The sequence below is a fragment of the Acanthochromis polyacanthus genome, chromosome 8 (assembly GCF_021347895.1).
Source record: "Acanthochromis polyacanthus isolate Apoly-LR-REF ecotype Palm Island chromosome 8, KAUST_Apoly_ChrSc, whole genome shotgun sequence".
Taxonomy (NCBI): Eukaryota; Metazoa; Chordata; class Actinopteri; family Pomacentridae; genus Acanthochromis; species Acanthochromis polyacanthus.
In genome coordinates this window covers 2,200,867-2,226,741 of record NC_067120.1, presented here as the reverse complement: position 1 = coordinate 2,226,741, position 25,875 = coordinate 2,200,867, and the positions used below count along the sequence as shown (strand labels likewise).

Genomic DNA, 25,875 nt, shown 5'->3' with positions numbered 1-25,875 from the left:
TATTAATAAGGTCAGGGTTATTTTTCTCCAGTGTGTGAGATGTGCGACTGTAAGTGTGTGCAGAATTTATGTGGACTCAGTCATAAAGTCAAGAACTGGAGGTTGATGGGGCCGAAAGAGCCGGATTAAAATTCAATTAAGCCAATTAAAAGCTTTTGGTCCATAAAAACAAAAAAGCACAAAACAAGGAATCATATATAATGGAACAGAGACTTTTATGGTTAACCGGCTTCACAAATACATGATAAACATTTTACAGCTTTATCTGTAAAAGCTCTCCTTGTAAGAAAAACAATAACCTTTTGTTTATGGAAGGATGGCGCTTGACCTTCAAAACCATCTTTAGATGCAAGTTTCCAGCAGAGCATGTAGCGCCCGTAGAACAGGTGGTTATTATATTGAGAAACATGCAACACACAAAGGAAAACAGTAAGAAGAAGAGGGTGATTGTGTATAAAGGTCCTCAGGCAGGCTTGCTATGATTGTCAGTGATTAACCTCTCATTGGGCGAATAAAAGGAAAACCAATCTCTGAACATTAAGACTGGCCTGCACGCCCTGCAGCAAGGTTTTGCTTCGTCATCGAGACAGCAGAAGCTGCTTAAACGCTAAATGCTTTCTATTCTTCCTGTTTTGACACTTCGGGGCGTGTAAGCAATGCAATCCAATTCAACTTCCCTGTAACAATGTCTTCTGAAGCTGATAATTGTGTTGAGACAAAGTCAGAGAAGCGTCGATCTCGCTGCTTGTGGATTTGTTGTGTCACCAATATTGCGAGAGCAACACAGTACTCGATGCACCATACCGTTTTAGCCAAATAATGCAAGCTATGAAACTGTGAAAGGTTTGTCTACGATAATGACACCTCGTAAGATAAATATTTTGGTTATCAGGCAGTTCTTTTTTTCCTAATTCTCCACGGTTTCAGTGTTTTAGATCAGTTGTTGTGTGGGAGTTAAATAAACAGATGGACTCCGAGGAAGATGCAGAACACAAAGGGAATGCAAAATAATCCATGCTGAAAAATTTAAAAAAATGTAAAAAATAAAAAAGACACAGACTGAGGACAGGCGAAACAGAAAAAGTTACTACATCAATAAAACTCTACTGTTCAATAAGATGTTCAAACTCATAAATCCCTTTCTCCTGACTCATTTGTCTAGCATACATGTATGACAGACACGCTGTAGGCACCATATGCTCAGATCACATGTACTCATTCCACATGAATCACGTGCAGCAATTGATTAAGCAGCTTTTTTTTTACAAGTTCGTTCAAATCAATCCAACAAGTATGCAAATGGATTATAATTGCAAACCTCTACTCCCACAAGGGACGTTTGCAAGCCTGCAGACTGCTGATGACGATCTCCCATTCATCCCTGCTGCTTGTCTACAGCTACAGACGCTGATAAAACCCCCCCTTCTTTACCGCCAACCCTGCCAGGTTTTCTGTGTCAAATGCCAAATGCCTACGCAATGCTAACTGGCATGGCAGATGCTTTGCATTTATTTTCACATATTTAATGCCAACTGTAAAGCACCCAACATCCTGTCCTATAATAAATCCAGCATCTACTCCTTGTACCAGCAATTGCATCACAGGATTTTATTTCCATGTTCGCCTGCAGCTAATTCATCTAATGGCTGCAAAAGGCAACATTTTGAAGACTCTAATTTCCTTGCACCGATAAAGACTTTGAGCTTTGAAAAGAAGTGAATATGAGTTGAAACTTACAATAACTGGAAAACTACAAAGAAAGACTGTCTCCAGCAATTTGCACAAATTCTGCAGTCTCTGACAGACAGGCAGTAAAATTGGATGAGCAGTCAGTAACCACCGGAGTTCTGGAGGTAAACAGTCCTGCAGAATGCCAACTGTTGTGTGTTCTTGCACCAGAACAAACATGGATAGCAACCAGCAGCTTGCACTGTTTACATGCTGGGGTTTTTGCACTTGAAGAGCCAAAAAGGACTCCTGGATAAAACACCAAGCAGTGCAGACTAATAGCCTACAGAGGTCAATGTAAATGAGCTTAAAATTCAGATAAATTGTTTATTTACCGCTATGGCTCCCTTGGATAAAGTATCTGACATCACTGGTTGCCCGCGTCATTTTTCCAACAAAAGAAATCCTTTCAAGAACAACTGGCAACAACTGGATTCAAAACCTTAAGACTAGAATCTCAACATTTTACACATCAAAGTATTTTACAAACCAACTGTCAACACCAACTGAGCCTCAGAAAAGAGACAGAGGAAAAACTGGAATAAATGAGCAACACAGCTAATGCGGATGCTTCCACACAGACACACTGGACGCTCCATTTAACATCAAATCATGCTCTGTGTCGTGAATAAAAATGCTGAGTATGGCCAATTGATTCTGATTTTGTACCGAGATGGCAAGGAGAAAAGCGGCTTTGAAAGAGGGTTCATTGTTGGCATGAATCACAGGAATCCCAAACACAGATTTCATGTTTCAAAAGGAGCAGACGTTCATCTACAGGAACGACATCAGTCAACAAGGTCATGTGCTCTGCTCAACCACACGCATTGTGATTTGTAACGAAAAACAGAGGAGCAGCTCTTCCTCAGATGACTGAAAACATCAAGGCATGAAAAGATCAGACTTTTGGCAAAAACAGTCCGTCCCCAATTTCACAGAGAGGATATTAGAGTACAGTTGCAGTGAATAAACCACTCATTATAAAGATTAAGGCACATTTGAGAGTTCAGTGGAGCAACAACAATCGGCACTGGTCTGCAAAGATGTGCAAATAAAAGCTACATGGCCACATGAATCCTCCTTCCTCATATTCTCAGCATTAGCTACTGAGGTCAGCAGAGCGTACATGGGCACAGCACTCTGAACCCTCCAAGACATCTATACGAGGAGACGCGTGGGCGTCAAGGCAAACAGGATTAGAAAGGACCACCACCACCCCGGCAGAGGACTGTTTGAGCGGCTACGCTCTGGCCGGCCCCTGAACGAGATCAAGGTGAACGCAAAGAGAGGCAGGAAAAGCTTCTTTCCTCATGCTGTCCTTCAGTCAAACTCTAAACCACAGGACTTCATTTGTTAGCCAGAGCACACTAAATCATATACATATGTAACTAACATATGTATGGATGTACACACATGCATAACAACACACACACACACACACACACACACAACTGCACTCTCGCACAATGTACACTGCACCTAAGCTTCACAATCTCTACCTCTTCGTTATTTATGATGGTGTGACTTTTTTCTACTGTTTTTGGGAATGTTCTTTCAGAATATCTTATTGTTGTTGCACAGTGAGTTACAACACATACTGTATGAGCATGTGACAAATAGAAACTCTTGAATCTTGAGGTTGAAGTGGAAGCAGTGCAGGCCCTAATGCTTGCAACATTCAGTGCAGAGATCAAGCAGCTCTGGGGTGCATTTTTCTGGCACAGTTTGGATCCATTCATCCCCTTACAAGGAAGGGTCACTGCAAATCAATACAAAGCTGCTCCATGTGATCACCTTTGTCCTGTGACGGAACATTTCTGTCCTCAAGGGAGTGGCTTCTTTGAGGATGATAATGCTCCCATCCAGAGGGGACTAAAGGTCACTGAATGGTTTAATGAGAATGAAAATGTCATGAATCATAAGCTCTGCAGCTTTGCATTCCTCAGATCTCTATCCAATGCAACACCTATGGTAGACTTTGCATACAGTAGCACTCTTCACTACCATCATGAAAGCACTAACTGATGGGACATGTTTTAGAGGAATGATATTCCATCCTCACAGTTAATTTCCAGAGGCAGTTCTGGCAGCTCTTAAAGGACCTAGGCCTTCCAAAGACATTTTATGTTGGTTTTTCCTTTAATTTGTGGTCCAAAACAGACTAGGTCCAACTTGGGCCGGTCCATTGTCACACTCAAGTCATTTTGATTATGATTTAAAGTTGCAATGTCCCCAACTTAATGTAGAAACAAAAAACACATTTTCCCCTCCAAGAAGATTCCTGGAATTGAAGGTGCTATTGATCCTTAAATCCAACTGCATGTGGAGATTGAGGGCCCCAGAGCTCCTAAACGCCAGATAAATCCCAGAGTAATAAACCTTACCTCAAGGTCCAGCTTAAAAAAATAATCTCTCAGGTTTCTTCTCCTCACAACACCACCACCACCACCACCACCACCCCCTCTGTCCCCTGAGGATGCCAGCCATGACTCTAATGCACAAGAGTGGGTTTAGAGTCTCAAGGGAGACATGAGTGTAGATTATCACCTCAGCCTGCAGATAACAGCAGTCATCATGTACAATCACCAACGGAGGTTTGGACTGGATCCAGATTTGATGTCCCTGGTGTGTGTGTGTGTGTGTGTGTGTGTGTGTGTGTGTGTGTGTGTGTGTGTGTGTGTGTGTGTGTGTGTGTGTGTGTGTGCCTTCATGCTTAGGCTCTCCATGCGGATACACTTTGCCTGCATTCACCGCCAAAACTCTGCCAAGTTGGACCGGCAGGCTGTGGCTGTTGATCCTCCGTTCTCGTCCTGGAGGAATTTCCTTCCTGATCCAGCGTGCAATCAGAGGCATCTGCAGTGTCCACTTTGCCAGAATTTTTCTGTCTCCCCTCAAACGCACACGGATATGCTACAGCATCTGTTAGGACACACTTGTGCCAGCTGTGCACCCGTCTACGCAGACACACAGATATCTTTGGAGACACTCACCAGAGATCGCTGCACACAAGCGGTTGGGGAGGGATGCGAGAACTGCAATTCTACGGGGGTGAGCTGTCATCAACCGAGACCTAACAGAATCCATCTCACATTGGCTACGGCGTGTTATCACCTGTTGACAGAGTTAACGGACTCTGTTCTGCTCACCTCCAGACTTTAAACACTGCCAGAGATTCCAGAAAATATACAATATTTGATGCATGATGGATTCCATTCTAGTCAGACTTTAGAAAGAGTGAATCGACATAATTAAATGCATAAAGTGTTTTTCCATGTGAAACCAAAAGACAAGATAAAGCATCTTGTTCCTCCTCTCCTGAACATGCCGAGCCTCCAGCCCTCTGAACTTTCCTGATGGGGTGACAGAAGAACTGGAAAACAGATGAAGATTTCAAAACAAATGCACCAGTCTGACACAAGATGTAGTGTTGGAGGATCACACCATTCATGCTAATTTCCAGCGAGACCGTCTGCTCTGAGTAATGCCATGCTGGATTTATAGCTGATAAAACCGCTATTATTTCATTTCTCTTCCAGACTTTTAAATTAAGGTAATAGACAAGCTGGTGGTACAGTCTTAGAGAATTAAAGCGTGGGCCGACTGAACAGGGAGGAGGGGGGGTATGATAAGTGCGGACAGGGAACAGTGAGCAGCAGATGAAATATGTGCTTAGAAAACATAATTAGCAAAAATGGCTGTCATACACTCCTAGCCTGCTGCAGTGCAGAGGACAAAGCCCTACTTCTCGCTGCCAAACACAGACGCAGCAGACAAAAACAATCCGACAATTTCATCTCTTAATGTTCTTTACATGTTGAGAGGCGATTATGCGTGTTAAGTGGCTATAAAAAGACCTCTAACGCATTTTTGCAATAGCACTGTGGGCCACGGGGCAGGAGTTGAGAGGAGAGCTTTCACTGACCGCTATTTCACCCACATCTCTTCATTCCACAAGGTCTGGTTCTGTCATTGTACAGATGAAAGCCTCGTGTTCCAAATAATCCAGGGCTCCAGGGGTGCCTTTATTTACAATCACACACTGACAACTAGAACTGACAAGCAGGAGCAGAAAAGTTTCCTTTTCTACTCCTCATGCTCAGAGCCCAAAATCTTGGCCCCATACATCTGCAGCCTCAGTGGACCCCGCTGCCTTCATCATGCATCCACTGCACTTCCTCCATGAATAACTGAATCAAGTGAGGTGCATCTGTGCTGATTATTGAAGGGTTATTCGATCCCAAATCATCAAATTTTTAGAACAATCCCTGCTCATCCGTCTCTGAAATTTTCATAGCATGAAATATAAATGTTAATACAGATATTTGTGAAATTTTAGATTGATACATCAAATACTTCCACAGATTTCATGTTTTAAAGAAGATGCCAGCACTTTCAACACAGCTTTTTGTGCATTAAGATTTGAAGCTATGTTTAAAAGACAATATCTCAGGAACTATTAAAGATTAAAACTTAAAACTTTTCTCTGTTATTTCTTATGATGACTTAAAGTCTGCAATACTGAACAAGTAGATCAAATGGATTACAGGGAGTTGAAAGATGAAACAAATTGTAGATGTCATGAAAAGCCACATTTTTAAACAAGCTAACAAACTGAAAATGCAGATTTCAAGTGTGGCATATTCTGAACTATGTGAATTTTTGTACTGTAATTTCATTTTTTTATATTTTGACTTTAAATTTCACAGTAAAAAGTGTAATTGTGAAATGTAAATACATATGGTTCAGACAGCATCATTAATGGACTTCTGTATGAGCAAATCTTTTGTTCTATTGTGCTCAAAGATCGGACTTTTCATGACACGTGCATTTTTCATATTCCAACTCATTCATAATTAGCAGCAGTTTCAAGTACTTGTCCAGTATTGTAATCCAATAACGAGATATAACTGAACAATTCAGGCTTTTATCGTTGATAGTTCCTGAGATGTTATCATCCAAATACAGCCTCACATTTCAATGTGCAGAAAAATGTGCATTCAACGGGCAATTTCTTGTTAATATATCTCACAAGGTCTGCAGCGTATCATTCTAACAGACGCTATTTTAAATATCCGTACTTTGTGATAATAGAAACTCGTTTTCAAGCAAATCAGAGATCAGAAAGTCACTGATGACTTGAGGTGCAATAACCCTGTTATAATTCTAAATGGTAAAATGGTTGTATTTATATAGAGCTTTTATCCAAAGCGCTTTACATGATACATCACATTCACCCATTCACACACTGATGGCGCAAGCTGCCATGCAGGGCGCTAACCACAACTCACCAGGAGCAATTAGGGGTTAGGTGTCTTGCTCGGGGACACCTCAACATGAGCACGACGGGCCGAGGATCGAACCGGCAACCTTCCAGTTACAAGACGGCCACTCTACCCACTGAGCCATGCTGCCCCTTCTGCCCCTTGCCGCCCCTTGCCGCCCCTTGCCACCCCATTCTAATTTATAATAAATTAGAAATGCATTTAGGAAAGTAATAATCTGAAATTATATCACAGCATCTTTTCTCAACGAACTGTTAAAACTGTTGGAGGCTTCAGAACAAATGCAGAATACTATTTCTGACACATTTTCTGGGTCTTCAGTAGGCCATGAAAAAGATAACCATCTTAATGAGGCTCCTGTTTGATGAAAAGAAATCATATTTTATCTGAAGAATGAATGTAAAATTAGTTTGAGTTCGTACCAGCCCAGACTGCTACAACACAGGATGCTTTTCATGAGAGTAAAATGTTCCTCTCAGCCAGGGTGTGAAAGGAAGGCTACACCTGTGTTTTCTGACTCTGAGCTCCACCAGAAATCCCTCCTCTCCTCGTCTAATCAAGGTGCATTTAAGGGATTGGAAGATCCCGCATGATGGCAGAGAGCGAAAGACTCTGGAGTCATGGGAGGAGAGAAGAAGGACCCAAAAGTAATCATGATGGAGAGCACTCACAATTACAGATCTCAGAAACAAAAAGCTTTTCAAAAACACACAAAGCACAGAGAAGCCGCTGCACGCTGCCAAACTGACTGAATGTGTCTCGCACTCATCAAAACAATGTAGAAAACTAATCATGTTTCAGAAACACAAAGCAGAATTAGAATCAAAATCAGTGTTTAGATTCTAAGCATGTTGGATCCCCTCATCACAATGCCCCAGATCACGCACATCCTCTCTGTGTTTTGTGTATAGGCACAGAGGAATGCCAGTATGTGGTTTTTCTGCTTGCTGCCATGTTTGTGAATGCTTGTGTACATCTTGGCATTCTTCTCAAGGCCCCTGCACGTGTTCAGATCTCCACAAATCCTCCGTGGTCCTACCCAGCTGAGGCAGGGTTCACGAGGCTCGCCCCGGCCTTCCCCTCCCCTCGGCCAGCTCCCTTCTACAGGTCATGCCAGGCAGGAAAGAAAACGCTGCCAACCCCAGGCGTCGGGCGTCTGCTCGGCACAGCAGACACGGGAGAATGTGAGAGGAAAGACGAAGTGCATGAAGACAAGAGGATTTAAGAGCGAGGCACAGAAGTCTCGAAAATGTGGATAAAAACAGCACAAACCAGGAGGGAGGCAGGTGGGATGTGGCAAAATTGAGGTCAGGTTGTGAGGCAAAATAAAATAATAATTTAAAAAAAACAGCTCAGAAGACTGGCAGTCTGGAAAGGGCAAAAGTATAACTGACCTTTGACATGGAACGGGCTGCACTAGCCAACTCCACAAGGTATTTCTGGGCAGACGTCTTTGTCTGCTTTGTCAAAACAAAACAGTCACATCCACCTGTGAGTCCTCCACAGGGACCACCACGGGTCTACAAGTCTTCCTATACAAACTGGGGTTATAAGTATGAATTCCCAGAGCAACAGCAGGCAACACGAAATAAGAGAATCTGGAGTCAGAGTGCTTAGAAAAGACACCTGGGACAACTCTTCCCTGCACATTCTTATTTGTAGCGGTTTGTGTGCATTAGAGGGACGATTTCTGCCTAAAAAAAAGTGAAGATGCCCATGAAACATACGCTGCTCTGCTGTTTGTTTGTGTTTCTGTCAGCAGCACTAGTTGATAAGGGCAGAAATGAGACATAGCTTGAGGAAGCGTGTCTTGGCAGGGACATTAATCCTGGATGGATGCATGGGCTTCTGATGGTACATCTCAAAATTGAAAAATTAAAAATATATATCAAAAAAAAAAAAAAGAAAAAAAGATTCAGCCTCTGTGGATGGACTTGTTCCAATACGTCCCACAGATGCTCAATCAGATTGGGATCTGTGGAGTTTTGGAGACTCGGTCAGTGCCTTTGGCTTTTTGTCTTGTTCCCCAAGCTGTTCCTGAGCGGTTATTGCAGCGTGGAGGGTGAGGCTGCCGTCATCTGTGACTGCTGTTACATTGGAGGGGTGGTGTGATCGGTAGGTGTCAAAGTAGCATCCATACGAATACCAGAACCCAATGTTCCCCAGGAGAACATTGCATTGTAACAAGACTACCAATGTCATTTACTTCATCCGTCTGTGGCTGATTGGTGTTTAATGTAGGAATCGACCGATATGGGTTCATGTTAGGGCCGATATCGATGCCGGTTATCCGTAATCATGAAATACCGTGAACCAATAGCTGGAGTCGTCAGATATTAAATGTAATGTTCAACAGCATGTGATAGCAGAGAAGCTGCCATTCATAACTAGGCGTCTTCATTAAAAAGGGTGACTGTAACTGAATGTGTTAAATAGGAATTAGGAGTGATTAAACCGGATGATGTGGGATCGAATGAGATTTATCAGTTTGTCTTCTGCTGTTACGTCTCCTGTTGCTCTATTTTCTTAATCTTTCACTGTCCTATCGCTTCTATTGCTCACTAAAGTCCATATCCTAGAGCGTTAATAAATATTGTTATCCTGATTCTGTTTCAGGTTAATCTATGGCTGCCTTCTAACTTAGCCGTTAGCATAGCCCGAGTCACTGTAATTTCCTGGTTTGTGGCAACGATTTGTGTTTCTTGTTCAGTTTTTTTGCTGCTAGAAAGACATTTCTGAGACCACGGAGCGATGACAGACACAGAGGAGGCTGCACCGGACCTGAAGTAGTGCATTGCATACATACAGATAATTTGAGAAATGTATAACTAATCAGTCAGGTTTATCATCAGTCTATCTCTAGTATACAGCAATGCATTCAATAAGACAGACGGCAAAGGAGATACAAGACAAAACGAGGGGCACATATTGCATTAAACTTCATAGATAACAGCAAACTGGAGAGTGTTGCATGTACAAGGTCATGCGATAGGCATCATTTTAAGATGAGCGTTGATCCTGCAGCCACAGAGCAGCAGTGAGATGCATTCACGCCTGCAGCTGCCGTGGGACTGAGGGAAATCCAGTTCTCAGGCACGTCCACACATCATCATGCAACCTGCCCTGAATTCCTTCGATTTCTCACTCCGGTCTCATCTTTCTACCATCCAACCACGAAAGGGAATAAAAGGATGAGACAATCCCACAGAGACAACACATTTCAAGCCTTCTTTCTTAATGCCTCAATCTCTGCGGTTCTTATTTATCAGCACGCTGACAGACACAGCGGAGAGCAGAGATGTCTGGATCCTCTCCCTCTTATGGCTAAATCATGTTACGGATGGGACAGGTCGCGTCCCGCAGCTTTGATCACCCCTCAAGGATTGACAGAGTGACTGATGAGCTCAAGTCAGTCCAAATGCCAATTCAACTCCCTGCAAGAGGAGGACAAGGAGAGACAGAGAGAAAGCAGGCCCCCAAAAAATAAAACCGATGGAGGAAGAATAGCAGAGTCGCAATGAGAAAGAGCGAGACTCTGAGCACTTCTAGTTTTCAGCACGTGGGAGTCAGGAAAGGCAGAGGTGGCTTGAAGCAGACAGTTTTTAATGACATGCTTTGTGGCTCGGCTTTTAATGTGCCCCGGTAATTATGACATTACCATCTTAGTCTTTTCCAAGCTATTTTATGTAACTAGAGAGGGAGGATGAGAGGGAAGGCATGGGTACAGCACACTACTATGTGATTCCAATGTGTCGCTCAGCAAGACGTGCCGATTATAATTAGGCGTCTTGTCGTCTCCCTGGCACCCGGCCGCTGTTTGTCCTTTAGGTGACCAAAATGTCTCCGACCTCCACAGGGGATCCGACGGGGGGAATCCAGAAACACACCGGGGCTTTGCATCATTGCACCATATGTCTGGGCTGCTCATTCTTTCTCCAGATGTGCATGTTTGTGTGTGTTTTTCTCATTGGAAAAGGGATTCATTCTTAAGCCTTCATCATTCTACGAGGAAGGAAACCACCTGGGGAAAGTATACCTGTTGGAGCCATTAAGAAGACGAAATAAAAATAGATGCAAAGATGACTTATGGAGACATGAAACCTACTCCATTTGCCCAGAAACAACCTATTGTAGGACCTCGTGAATGGCAATTCAGTAGAAAAAGCCGAAACACAATTCACAGTGTTATGAATATCCATTAAAATGCCACACAATAGTGGCCTCAGATGGTTAGCTATTGTGCTGAAAGGTACACAGAACAGAACATGTGTGTGTTTTGAAGACGGACTGGTCTGCATTTGTTGTGGGTGTCACTAATGGAGTTATGGCGTCCTGTGCGTGACAGAGATGAAAGAAGTGGCGGGCGGATGATGACAGAGGGTGCACGCTGAATAAAGGCTGACTCAAAGTGTCAAGATTGGTCCAATCCCTCATCACTCACAGCCCACTTTCTCAACACCGCTCTCCACAAAATGCCAGGTCGCTTCTTCAACACCTGAGCGCTTAGCTTTAATGCATATTAATTTACTGCCTGGCACTGACATGGAGGCAGGCAGAGACTGAGGGCGAAACTGTTAATAATAAGAGGGAGCTTTGCATGGGAAGTATCATCTTGTGTAAAACAGGCTTACGCTTAAGCTGATGATAACAAATTTAAAATTCTGGCTGGGTTACCGTCACTTACAGCAGTTGGGTGATGTCCCTGTAATGAAACCAAGTGATTTGTTAAAAAAAAAAAACAAGCAGAGGTTACACCCAAATGACTAAATTGTTTGTGAAAAGGCTGATGGCATCCATCAGTAGCTATCACTTTGTGGCAGCTTTGATTAATCTTTCAGACAAGTTCCTTTTCTTTTTCATTAACCTTAATCCTTCTTAGCTTGTCAGTGAAGCTCACAAACCCTGACAGTACACAGAAGGCTACTGTTGACTGTATATTTGCGAAACTCCCTGTCCATCTCCCGCTGATCCATTATGCAGGATTCACTTTCTGTGAAACAATGAGCCGTCGGATGCAGTCTGACGGACCACGGCTGACCACCCGAGATCTAAACCAGCTGGGCTGCACGACAAGACAATGGAGAGAGGGACGGAGACATCTAAAAAAAGAGTCGACCACACCTGTGCTGCTCAGGCCGGAATCCACAGTCGTGATGAGCGAGTCTAGACATCGAGTTATTAAAAGGAATTAGCCCGTCCAAAGCAGAAACAAAGCAGCTGATCATTATAAGCTCTGCAGTAATGGCTTCTACATCAAGACCGCCCCCCACAAACCAGTGCAATCGCTCTGATCCACAAGCAGCTGGACATGCCATTGTGTTGCAAGTCACACTGTGAGATTAATGAGCTTGAGTTTTATATTCTGACTAATGAGAACGTACGAAAAACATGCATAAAAGGCACATTATTTCCATTATAATTACGCTTCTATGTTTAAATTAAGTGCTCTAACGTGTCTGATTCTTACACACACCTGATAGCAATCAGCATACTTTCAAAATACAGTCTTACTGGCCTGGAGAAAGTATACAAGGAACATGCTGAGAGCTTGACGTCCAGGTTTAGAGCTACTGTTAGCAAAGAACCCTGATCTCTGTGGAATAGAAGGGTCAACATTGGACAGGAAAGGCAAATGTTGAAGAGCATTAGGAAAAGGCTAAAACCGCAATTCAACTAACAATTCAAAAACAACATCCAAGAGAAAACACAAGTGGATTCTATTTATACTGAGAATAAAATGTGTTCACAGTAAAATGTTTACGCTCTCTGTGAAATTTGCATGTCTTCCTCAGAACGCTTGCAAACAGTCATACGTTTGTTTGAAACTCGGTCCAAATGAATCATAATCCAGGACATCTGCATTTCTTCAGAGGTTTTAGATGCAGCAAAAAGCATCCCATGTCCTCTACAAATCATAATCTCCCTGACTTCAACTTAACTAATAATCTAGATTGATTTCACCAGCTATGTGACTTCCACTAAATATGATTTATTTAACGTGTAATGCATTTGTTTCACTCAGTTCATCATTTCTTTCTATCAAAACATGTCAAACTCTGAAGAAAGGCAGCATGAGATTTATTATAGACGTGTCATTTATTAACTGAGGGAAAAGTTGTTGTTGTTTATTAAATCAGTCAAGCAGTGAGAAAACATTTGAAAGATGATCTGCATTTCGATGATTCTAACCTCTAAAGGCAATAAACACTGTTCTCATAACAACCATTTCCCAAAAAGTGCTCCTTCTGAATCTGGAGGTTGGTTTCGTCCAGTCGAGTTCACATGTAACGAATCAAAAAAAGGGGGGATGAAACAAAAAAAGTGCGAGCGATTGCATCATGTTTTCATCATAAAAGCAGATTACAGGACATTACACAAGCAAAACAATCGAGGCCATGGATTGCAGCAGAAGGCAAATAGAATCTGGGCTCCTGCTTTAACTGCTCCTTTTAACCGCTATTTCTTAAAGCCAAATAATTATCACTTCCAACAAGAATTTGCCCATTTTTAAATGAATAAATTAGCCAAAATCTGCTATTGTTCAGGGCTGTCAGAAAGATTTGAAATTGAGATTCAGGCCAAGGAGGCGAACACTCGCTCCTGCCAAAGACGAACAAGAACACGGGTGCAGCGTTTCATCCGAATCTTCAGTCGTTTTAAATTCTGCATCCTTAGCTCTGTCAACAGAAGAAAAGCGAGGAACGTTTGGCTAACACTGAATTATTTTTTACGGCCTAAGAACTATCCGCTTTGAATGGCTAAATCATTTGTGACGTTTCGACAAAACCGCACAGATGGGCAGACTTTGTTATTCAGGACCGCGGCCCCCATTTGAGATAATACAGCGATACCATAAACCTGCAATTATAAACAACAGTCTGCCAGCGCACAGCGGAAAAGAACACCATGAAGATGATCAACCACAAATGGAAACACTTTCGACTTATTAAGGGTATAAACACAAGGTAACTGGCTCCAAGGGCTTGATAACACCACGATTAGATGGCTTATGCCGTCTTTTTCCCCCAAAGTACATCGCACTAAATGATAAATGTTTGACTGTTTAGATGCCATTTTTATGCGAAAAGAACTACAAAGGGAATTGCCTCCATTACCGCTTGATCTCCGGCAAAGTAATTAAAGTGAAATTGTGAAGACAAATGATACTAAAAAAACACAAACTGGTGAGTAGAAAGTGTCTCTGAGCTAATTATCAGTTCTTTTACTGCATGAGGAAGGTACATACTTTGAGGCCCCCAAAGAAATACACAAAATAAGTTGTTTTTTTTAACTCCCCTAGTTGTGGAATATGCTAAAAAACACAGGCATTTTTGCGGTGTTTAATCTGAAATACACCCTTATAGAACAGGAGAACGACAATGTGTTGTCACAGGATGAGCACATCTCTGTGTAAAGTCACTGTCAGACTATTCAAACTCATATCACCTCTCAATAATGGCATTATATCTAAGCTGACAAGTGTTTCCTCTTCTGAACAGTGAAAAATCAAAACGACCTTAATGAAAAAACAGGCTCCAAGGTTGAAACTCGACAAAAGCACTGAGATCACTGACACGCAATTATCATAGTCTCAAATAGAAAAGAACTGCCAGAGAAAGTGCACAATCCAACCGTGAGATTTCACAAAGATGCACAAGATACAAGAAGATCAGTGACCAAGGAGAAATCGGTTGAATTGTAGCAGCAATCAGGAGGTATAGAACAAGCAGTAGTACACTAATCACAGCAGCATTCAAGAGAAATCGGAGTTTCTGAGACAGCTCATAATGTTACTCTCTACGGACAGTGCTCGCTTCTGGCATAATGCTACAGGATGAAACTTTGAACATGAAAAGAAGCCTGATAAACAGTTTTTGATCAGATTAAATCAAGAAATTCAAGTTCAAGGCCACCACAGTGAATGCATAGGCCTGACAGTGAAGTACGGAGGTGGGAGCGTGATGACACTGGACTGCATGAGTTCAAAAGGTGTTGGGGAGATTATGTTTACAGATGGGGCCCAAATATACCTAAATACTACCTAAAAAGAAGACTCCCAGTCTGCAAAGCTTGGCAGAAGAGGAATATTCCAGCATGATAATGGTTCAAGGCACACTGCCAAAATCCTGCAAGAGGTTCTGAATAGGAGGAAAGTGAAAACTATAAAGTATGTCGCCTGACCCGAATCCGATAGAGCACCTTTGGGGCACTTTAAAGAGACAACATTAGCATCCCCCACGCCAAGAAGGATTAGGTCGGTCATCAAAAATAAAGACAGATAAACGAAGTGTTGAAAGAAACGAGATTTATATCTCTGTAATGTACTGACCCTTGTTGCACTAAATTACAACTGTGGGGAGTTCATTTTTAACATAGTAAATCTAGAAATAATGCAGTTAGTGTAAAGTCAAACACATTTAAGTGATAGTGCACAGGGGGATACTCACTTCTGTAGTGTGCTGCACTTTAGCATGTCACACCTGAACAAACAAGCTATTAGAAAAACAGCACCGCGAAACATAAAATAAGAATTTCAATTTGTTTTATTTTGATTTTCTTTTCACATTAGTATTAAAGGATGTCAAAGTAACTTCCTTTATCAATAACCCACTTGTGAGAGAAAAGGTGCTTATTTCAAAGTGCAGAACAAAAGATTTGCACACGAACTTAGATAAGAGTGTGCCAAAGTCATGATGCCCTCGTTTGATCTTCACCTGATATTTCTAAAGGAAGGAGCACTGAGGAGACAGGACTGGGGGACAGAGTGGGGCTCAGATGGAGCTCAATCTAGAGGCAGAAATGCGATCGGCATTAAGGACAAAACCACTGACATTGAGAGATGCCACATCCAACCGCATGTTTGACGGCAATAAACAGCTTCATTGTAGCTTAACTGGCTGAATGAATAGAATCAGAGAAAACATCTGTACATCAATCATGTGAAATCTATTCTATCATGGAACATCAGCATATGACATGCGCTATTGCTTTTGAAATCCAATAGCTGCACAAGCCAACAGATGCTACCCTAACAGAGCCTGGAAATAAAGTGCGGCTGACTTATCTTCCACACTACCCCCACTGCCATCACGTTGCAATGCGATACATCTCACCATTTGGCCATTAAGCCTGCTAAGGTATGGAAAGGAGGTGATTCATATTGTGATTGCAGCAGTGCCCTCCGTGACTCTTCCAGAAGGGTAGAGAGGACCGGAGAGGGGGAACCACTGATGCCCCTCAGAGCTGCTAACATCCCCCCCAGCGCTGCAGAGCTGCCTGCTTGCCTACGGCTGTGGCTAAATTTACTCCCCCCTCCCCAAGCATCCCGGCACATCACGTTGGGATTCTATTACTCTCCAGCGTCCCAGCATACAGAGAGTCATGTGAAAGCCGGCCACAAGCCTCTGCGGCTGGCAGTGCCCTTCCTGTGCCTTCAGCATTCACTCAGATAAATCCATCCGTCTCTACCCAGCTGCCCGGCGCTCTCTCACATGTTCTCTGTCTCTTTTATCTCCATTATTCCTCACTCATTCTCGCCCCTTCTATGGCTTGACTCTCCCACTGCCACCCCCTAACTCGTCCCCCTCCAACTATGGCTCCTCTCATCCTGGAGCAGGGGGTCAGCAGTTGAAGTCTGAGACTGATGGCAATGAGGTGAACGGGTTTGAACCCTGACCAAATGAGGGTCAAGAAGAAGAAGGTGAGAGTTGAAGGGCGGCTCCTGTTATGGTCAGAGAGGTGCAGCAGAACGGCGGCCACATCAGGTCAGATCACATGTTTGATATCCCAGTACTCCACTGGTGCTGTCATCAGCTTGACAGGAGGCTAGGATATACACCTCAGTGATGGTTGGTAGGCACGAGGATAAAGTGCTCTGCCCGCTGAAAAGCTCGCTCTTGACTAACCGAGTGGCCGGCTGACATTGCAGGGCCGATCCAGCGCGTAGATCATCAGTTCTTACTTGGCCATGTATGAGAGTGTTAGTCGTTGAGCCTGAAATAGACTGACATGCGTCAATGAGGGCAATGGAGTCATTAGCTATTCCTTTTGAACAGCAAGCTCACTGAGCAATACACAGGGGTGAGCAGAGATTTCTGAAGCCAGCTTATGCAAATTGCATAAACAGGTTGAACACGTCCCAGGTTCGAATGCAAGGGAAGGAACAGATAAAGAAACAGAAGAAAGAGAAAGAGAGATTCTGTTTAAGGCAGAAAACAGCAAGCTGCTGCAGCATGGAGTGATTCTGCAGACATGACCATAAAGCAGGCAGCAAACTCCCCTCCTACCCATCCAGGCAGTGCATGACATCTTCACTGCTTCACGCACGCTCACCAGGGTCACACTGACCTCTAGTGGTGTCCACAGGAACACGAGGCTCGTGACAGCAGGCCACGGACAAGAGATAATTTGCCCTCAATGTAATTTTATCACAAAATGGATTTTAAGTCAGTAGCTCTGCTCTAGAACATCTCAGGTGATGTGGATAAATGGCCGCTGGGAACGGCTTGTTTCAGCTCCATGTGTACCGCAGCCTCCCTGCTTTCCAATTATATATGAGTGAACAATCCCTCTTTCTTTCTCCCTCCCTCGCTTCCTCTCTCCAGCCCTCCCAGCCTCCCTCTTCATTTCTCTATCGCTCCCCTTAGATACCTTTAGAAATTTTCGATTTGAACACTATTGATTTTGTGGGATACACCTACCACCAAACCCTAAAGAACTTAGAACTACTCTATTCAGTGGGGGGGTAAAAGTGTGACCTCTACTTGGTGCCGTTTAATGAAGTTAGAGGTCCGGCGTTGACTGCATCCCTCGGTATTTTTAAACAACAACCAAAGAGTCTCATGGGTTAGGTAACATCTCAAATCGATTTGTGTTTTTCTGAGACACTGCTCGTGAGACGAGGTTGTTTTTTTTTTACATCCTACAAGCAGTTCCAGTTAAACCTGTGCTGAGCTTCTGCTTATCTAACCAGCATGACAGCAGCACGTTTTTAAACCTCCTACGGTAATCAGATTTAAGACCTACAAAGAAAAGCATCATATGGGCCATACATTAACTATGCTCGGAAAACCCACTCATGTTATAACGCTGAACACTCACTAGATGGCGCACACTGCCTGGAAACATGTCCATCAGTGTTGTTGAGCTCTTCAACATCAATGTTGCTAAAATGTCCAAATGTTAAAGCAATCAGTTATTTACACTAATTTATCGAATATACAAACATATACACCACAAATACACTGAAAACTCAACACTCTGAATCCTGTTCAGGCAGTATACATATTTCTCTCTGTTACACACATGATAATTGCAGTGGAGATGTGCTTTGATATATCATGAGGTAACCCTTGGGCGTTTTAATAGGCACTGGCAAATAAAATGCATTACTATGATTATAGTGGTTTGTACAGTATATTCAGATCAGCTCTATTACTGTCAAAGCTACCAGAAAATGTGGGCATAATTATGTTCGCGTGTAAGTGCTGATCTGAGGCAAGAGCAATAATGATTTGTCAGATCATTCCGAGCAGCAGCTTCCCTCAGAACAAGCTGCATGACAACGCACGTCTGATTAAAGAGACTCATGTCTTCAGGATTCACGTCATTTCAGCAACACTGCTATTTTACGGCAGTTTCAATGGTTTGTCTGGGTGGAGCCTTATGGAAACAAAATATAATTTGGACCTGTGATTATAAGGTTTCTCCTGCAGCCTGTCTCTTATATAATCACTACAATTTGTCAGATGTCTAGGATTTACAATGGTTGCTATACAGCCGTGATAATCTAAGAAATATTCAAGTATTTATGCCTCTTCTCCTGCTATAGCACGTCATATTATGGGTTTGACAGCTATGTGGTTGCTTTCAAGTGAGCTGCTTTATTCAGAAGTTGAGATACACGTAGTATTAGACAGTTACAGGCATGAGGTCATGGTTAGCAAGCCTCACAAAAGCACCAGTGACAGACAGCATGCAAGAGGCTCGGTGACAGTCGGCACAAATGTCCCTCTTTACCACAGCGAGGCAGAGACACAGAGAAAGAGACGGGGAGAAATGCTCATAGGCATCGTTAAGAGCCCTCCAATGACCTCTAAAACGTCACTCATCTGTGACTCTGGGGCTTTTATATGCTATTCAGGTCCTCATGGGACACCGTGCCTAAATGTTGAACAACCACAACCGGCTCACAAAGCAGCGAGAGAAAGTTTCAAGAGGCTGAATGTAGAAGAGGTTCCCACTTTCGGCTCAGTCGAGCAGAGAGGGAATGAAGTCCAGGCATTACAATGCTGGTTAGCCGGTGCTGCAATGAGCTCATGCAAGCAATAACAAATTTAAAAGTTTTGGGGAAAGTTTTAGAGAATATAATGAGCAGCACAGCTTTAATTTACAAGCAGAGACATCAGTGATATTAAACCTTTAGAGAAACTAAGCTCAACTCAAACACGTTCCATTGATCTTATTTTAAACATTTCATATCTTGTCTTTTCTCCTCGAGGTCTTTAATCTTCGCCTACGTGGTTTGTGAACAACCACAGAACCACAAACACTATTTTCCAGCTGGACTCAAAGCTGCCGGGGCCACTTGAAGGGCAAACAGTTTGTGTTGCAGAGGGAACAGAGAGATAATTAGTCACTTGATAGGAGCAGAATTAGCTGGAGCAGTTATGGGAGATTAATACCTGCTCATCTGTGTCCATTCTGAGAGCTCATTAGGCACACTTGAAGATATGGTAATATAACTTATATATGTTATAGCATCTAGACTTGCTGGCAGGGAGCCACTAAGAATGTTTCAGGGATTCAGATGGGTGTGCAGACAGGACACTGAGATGCTCTAAAATCAGCAAAGCAGTCTTGCTTTGACTCAGTTTGAAGTTCTTGATGTCCTAAAACTGGGAAAAATCTAGTAGAAAAAAAAAAGGATTGTTTGTGTATCATTGGAACATCAACAAAGTTTGGTATTTTGCACTCATAACCTTAGAACTATCTAGGACAAATTATTTTTTTACAAAAGGACAAAAGTTCAAGTTACTGATGTTTGTTAGAAGGTGGAATGGAAGTTTACAAAACTGTTAACCAAAGAAAGCGCTGAAAGTGCTATTAGTTCATTCAAGTTCAGCATTCCCAAAAACTGTGAGCTTTTAAAAGGCCCAAAATTGTCGCAACCAGACCTGAAACAATCACCTTTGGCCAACAACACACAGAAACAGAACTGAAGTCATACCTCACCAACAGCTTTAGCGATACAGTGATTTATCTTTGGTAAAACTTTGAAAAAAGTCAAGTCAATATTCAGCAGGATCCCGATATTTTATTAAAGGCCAGGATCCTCTTTGAACCCATTTGACCCTCCAGAAATAAGGGTGTTGTGTTGTGGTCTACAAATACAGCCATCAAACGCAGAGGGAAAGGGAGCCGTGCTGTGAAGCGCAGCGAAGCAGAGCCTTGATGTTTTTACAGAAAGAACATAGCTGGGGCTGTGAAATACAGTGCCCTTTCCCCTCTCCTTCAACCTCCGCCTCCTTCATCCTCCCCCCCTCCCTCCTACTCCTCCTTTCCTCACCCAGGGCTCACTGTGTACTAAGTGGTGTTGTCTGAACCCCCGCAACACATTTCATTTCACCACGACATGCCGCTCCTCAAAACTGAAAGCCAGCGGATGTCTTTAGCCGTGTCACGAGCTGGAAACGCGACACGCAGCTCGAGTCAGAGGAAAAACAAAAAAACAAGAAGCTGTAAAATGAAGTGAATAATTTAGAGAGACGGTAGAGGAACAGCTTCTCGTGGTTGTGAAGAAATGGAAAATAAGCCGGCACTTTTTACAACAGCTAGACAAGGCAGCTGTTCTAATAACTGCAAGCTGTTCTTCATGAAATTCAGGTGTACTTTCCCATTTTCAGCTTTCTGCAGACCTTAACTCTAATCGGTTTGCTTTAGCTCTAGATTACCAACTTCAGAGGCAATGTCAGGACAAGGAACCGCACAACAGAAGCTGACAAAGCACAGCTGAAACTTGTGCATTATGTTGAGTTCAGAGATCAATGTCACAAAGCCTGACAAGCTCCACGCTGTAGGGATGCTCAGATCAACTGGTCATTTCAAATTATTTAACCTATCAGTGCCAAATAGGTCCAGAAAAACTTCACACAATCTTTTTGGAAAATACTTAAAAGAAACACGCAAAACTCTCAAAAAAAGTCGTCCAATCCTCATCCAGTATCGTCACTTCCTGAATCTGGCTTCAAATCTGTGAAGCAAACAAACAACAACCTGAGCTGCAAGCAGCACAACCAAAACCTCAGCTTGGAGTTTAAATACCTATACACACACACACACATACAGCGGTAAGTGACACGAAGACGCTCTTTAGATGCCAGTTACAGTGTCAGAAGCAGTTCCAGTGAAGCACTGAACTGGCAGAGGATAAAAGAGGATTTTGCTTATTAGACTAATTGAGAAAGTGAGCCAATTTAAACAGCCGGGTGAAGAAATTCAACCTGAATGTAAAAGAACACACCATTAACGCCTGTCCTCTAGAACGGAGAACGGTGAGGAGAATTTAAAAAGGCAAAGTGAATATGCGCAGAAAAGCTTCTGCTGAAGTCCAGCATCCACCCTGCCTTACAGGGATTTAGAGCAACAACCTTAGGGCTATTAATTCCCCTTTTTGCACTCCAGAAAAGGCCCATAAACACCAAACCATCTCCATTTTCATTTCTAAGAGCTAACAAAGGTCCCTGGTGTTTGTTGGTATGAAAGAGATTCTCCAGCAGTCTATGAAGTCATTCTCATCTCCTGTGTTCATGCCTCCCTTAGAAATAGCTAAAAATCTCTGCAACTGTGTCACACCTTTAAAAAAAACATACAAGTGAACGTTGGTAAATGTTGTGCTAGTGATTGTCTAGCAGAGGTCGCTGCCACACTGCGCAGTCCACTACCAGCCAGCTGAGGCTAGAGATGCTCATCCTGATCATAATGAAGTGTTTGACCTCAGCTCAGAACATTTTAAGGAACACAGGAGTTTCTGGAGCAAAGAACTATTAAGGGCTTCAGAGCAGCTTTGCCCCGAACAACGTGACCCAGAATTTAAAACCTGCAGCCTGCTTCCACACAGAGCTCTCACCGGTACCTGGCCGGGCCTGTTTAACATGGATACTCATGATCCAGAGGTTTTCCTTACTCATGTTAGTGCACCTTTCAGCCTCAGTATTTCAGCAGATAAGAAGTTAGCAGCTCGTGTCATTTTTCATGCAGTCTTTGGCTTTCATGTTTCGTGTTCATGCTCTGAGTAACTGGAGAACAGAAGCACCTGTGTGATGTAATGCTACACAGAAGTCCCGCAATCATCTCTTTCCTCAGATTGAGACATCCAGTGACGACAGTTTTAGTCTCTTGTATGTTAGCTGAGCTCCTTTAGCATTATTGCTGCTTACTAGGTTCTGTATAGTACACTTAACATTTCACCCTTAGGTAAATAAGAATAATAATGAGCTCTTTTACTTGCAATGGAATCTCATAAATGCTACAGTTGTAAGAAATGCGTGCCTCCCAGCTCTAGCAGTTCAAACCCAAGACAGTCCTTGGCTCTTGAACCTTATCAGTTAACACTATGAGACAATCATACGTGTTTGTTTAACCAGAGGCAGCCTCAGCCTGCAGTCCAGGGCCAGATCTATGAGAAGATAGCACGGAAAATGACTGCTGCTTGGCTAAATCAAAACGCTTTCCGTCCGTTCTGTTGATGCGAACCTCCAGATATGCTGAAGCATCGCTGCCAACACAAGATAGCTTGTGGCTGAACCACACTGTTCACACACAGTTGGTCAGACATGTTAATATGAAGTGACTAGACTGTATAGAAACCATATTCTGATGCCTTTTGACATTTTAACAGTTCTGCCATTTAGAAATAGCACACGGTAAGCTACTCACAGTATCTATTACACAGCCATTTCACTGCCTATCACAGGTTTGTTTCCTAATTTTTATTTTCTATAACCTCACATTTGTTCTTTAAGATGCACATGAACCATGGAACTCGTTATTTTTCCTGACATTCGGCGACCCCAGTGACTTCACAGAGAAATACTCACTGCTTCTCCACGTGTGTCTGCAGCCCTTGTTGTCAAACCTAAGTTATGCCCATAGCAAATTACTCCTAAAGGCAACACTAGAGGTCATGCAGGTTGTGTCCTTTAAAATTTAAGGCTCGTCTGGGAGCATGTGAGTGAGCAAGAGGCTATTTCCTGTAGTCACCCACCCCACAGTTTGGAGGGAGGTGGGCAGGAAACTGGCCCATACCAGAGCAACAAGTCTGAACAGTCTGTAATTTAGTCCCAGGAGTGAGTTTCCTGGAAGGTCTATTGTCTGCTCTATCACAACACCCTCAAGTACGCTGAGAAACACCCCCAGCTCGGCGCTACAGAGGTACAGGACTGCTGGGATTCGGCTGATTCTGGCTCATTACTCGATATGTTTTCTTTAATTTCAGCTAAATTCATTCCCGATTGTCACATTCTACTTGTGTTCAGCTAAGCGATGCCAAAAGGGGAAAAGGTTCATCAAACAAGAGGAGTGTTTTGCAAACAAACAGTAGCTCAGCGTGGTTATAGTTTGATCGACTAAAGACAGAATTAGGCCATCTCGAGGCTGAAACTAAAAACTAAGCGGAGTGGAACGTGGTGTAATTTCTTACCGGCTCTGATGTGGTCGGAAACAGAGGCAGCGGGCTCTCCGGTCCGCCTGTGACAGCCTGTCAAACAGAGGAAGAAAAACAAGGACTGAGAACGACTCCTCAGATTAAATCAACTTCTAATTGGAAAACTTTACAGCACAGTAATGGCACACACAGCTAAGGAGAAAAAGTGGGCTGTTTAAAGGTAGAGAAATGACAACGTCATGCAAGCCTGTGAACAATGGAGCGCTGCAGCGGGGAATGCTCTTTACGACAACAGCATCCCGCACGCCAATGCAACTGTCAGCGGTTGATATACTGTACATGTTTGTACAATTTTACTCCCATTAAAAGCATGTCTATTAAACACAGCGACATACTAAGACATAAAAAACGACACACGAAGCCACATGACTTTACGCTGATGGCTTCCTTGTGAAGCAAGGCCATTACCGCTGACCACAAATTTAGCATCTGGGCAATTCTTTGCCAATGGAGATGACAGTATGAAATGAACAGACAGGAAAATTACAGTCCTCACCACTGCACTTCCCAAGCATCCGAATGATGCTATTTGCGACCACTATGGTTATGAATAACTGTCACAAGATCAAATAGTCCAAGTGCCTGATAGTCACAGTCATGCACAACTATTTTAGGCATGGCAAGAGTAAATCACAGTGTGTTTCATTCATTATGTGACCTATAATGAGCCTAGCATGGTGCTGTGGTCATGAATCAGTGTCTATGTGGAAACTACAGGTAGACAGTGCAGACCAGAATCCGTTCTATGAGCTCAGATTAGACCACAGACTGATGCGACAGCCACTCAGTCTGCTTTTTCCCGAGGACCTCTCTTCCACACAATGTCGGCTGGTCCAAAACCAAGGAAAGTGGCCTCTGAATCTGCCGAGCGTGTCTACAACCTGCAGAATTCCACTTGCCGTCCTCATTGAATTTCCAGTCAGGCAGGCGTGCCACCACAAAGCCAGAGCAGGAGCTCCACTGGAAAGAATTAGACAAAAAAAACAAAGCAAAACAGAAAGAAGAAGGCAGCAGTAGGGCTAAGTATAGTATGGAAGCAACACCGTGCCTTAGAAATTACATCTCTACACGGCTTATTGTGTTTATATGCGACATAATTCCTGGCTAGGTTTCATGAACGGAGCAGTGGGTTTAAACATGCATTGGAGGCGACAGGTGCTGGCTGAGGTGCATGACGTGGAAAGTACAACAAAAACGGGGTTCGCATCCAGACTTCTGTCTGTGGTTTACCTTCAGGGCTTCAAAAGCACTTCAGTAAAGGCTGGGAAGGATCATGGCTGGCAGAAATGTAAATATACATGTCTCTAATCAATCAACGTGGCCATTTTTTGTGTTAAAACAAACATGATCTTTCCCTTACCTTAACAAAGAGTAACTAATTCTCATCATAAAAAAAAAGAATAATGTTTTACTGCATGTACATAGTGTATATTACTGATACATTCAGTATATAATTACTTGTCAAATACTTGTTTCCTCAACATAGTAATAGAAAGATGTTCCATGAAAATACATTTGCTGTTGCAATTTTGCAATTTTGTTGCTTAGAAACTTTCTTTCTAGGATCAGGGTTTGCATGGAAAAGGTTAGCAAAATAAAAGGCAATAGGCCAGAAAAAAATGAAACAAGTAGCAAATGTTAGCTGGAGACGTGACATTTATTTACACAGTCTTCCCTTTGCTTTAACCAAGCGCAAAGTCAACAAGTCACTCGTTTTAATTTTCTGTTGTGGCTTCAACACTATAAGCTTTTGTGGTACGAGTAATAAGGCCAGGGACTGACATTTCCCTTTCACATTTTCAATCATTCGAGTGTGACAAAAATCTTTTCTTTTTTCCTCAAAGAAGAAAAAGAGCAGAAGGCTCCACTTCCTTTGTTTTTGGTGCCAGACCTCTGAGAAAACTATCTAATCTAGCATCAGTGAGCTGATTCATTAGGGGCGGTGGGTCAAAACTGATCTAAGATCTGAATTACTGCTCAAGCCAACAAAACGTACCTCTGCAAGACGCAGCACCATGCTGGCATTTTCTCCTTTCAAGCAACACTTGGTGAATTAAAGCCTCTTAGATATTTGACATTGAAGACTGAAGAATCAAAGGAAGGCATGCCTAAAGTCATACATCTCAAGCAGCCACCTCAGAT

At 42.9% G+C, this 25,875-nt stretch overlaps 1 protein-coding gene across 1 annotated transcript in view; it reads right to left on the bottom strand.

Annotated features, from left to right (window-relative positions):
* tspan9a (tetraspanin 9a) overlaps window positions 1-25,875 on the bottom strand; it is a 180,656-nt gene that overhangs the window by 132,291 nt on the left and 22,490 nt on the right. The window contains exon 2 of the mRNA XM_022197945.2: window positions 23,710-23,766. The gene's annotated coding sequence lies outside the window, so the exon portion shown is untranslated. The remainder of the gene's footprint in view (window positions 1-23,709; window positions 23,767-25,875) is intronic.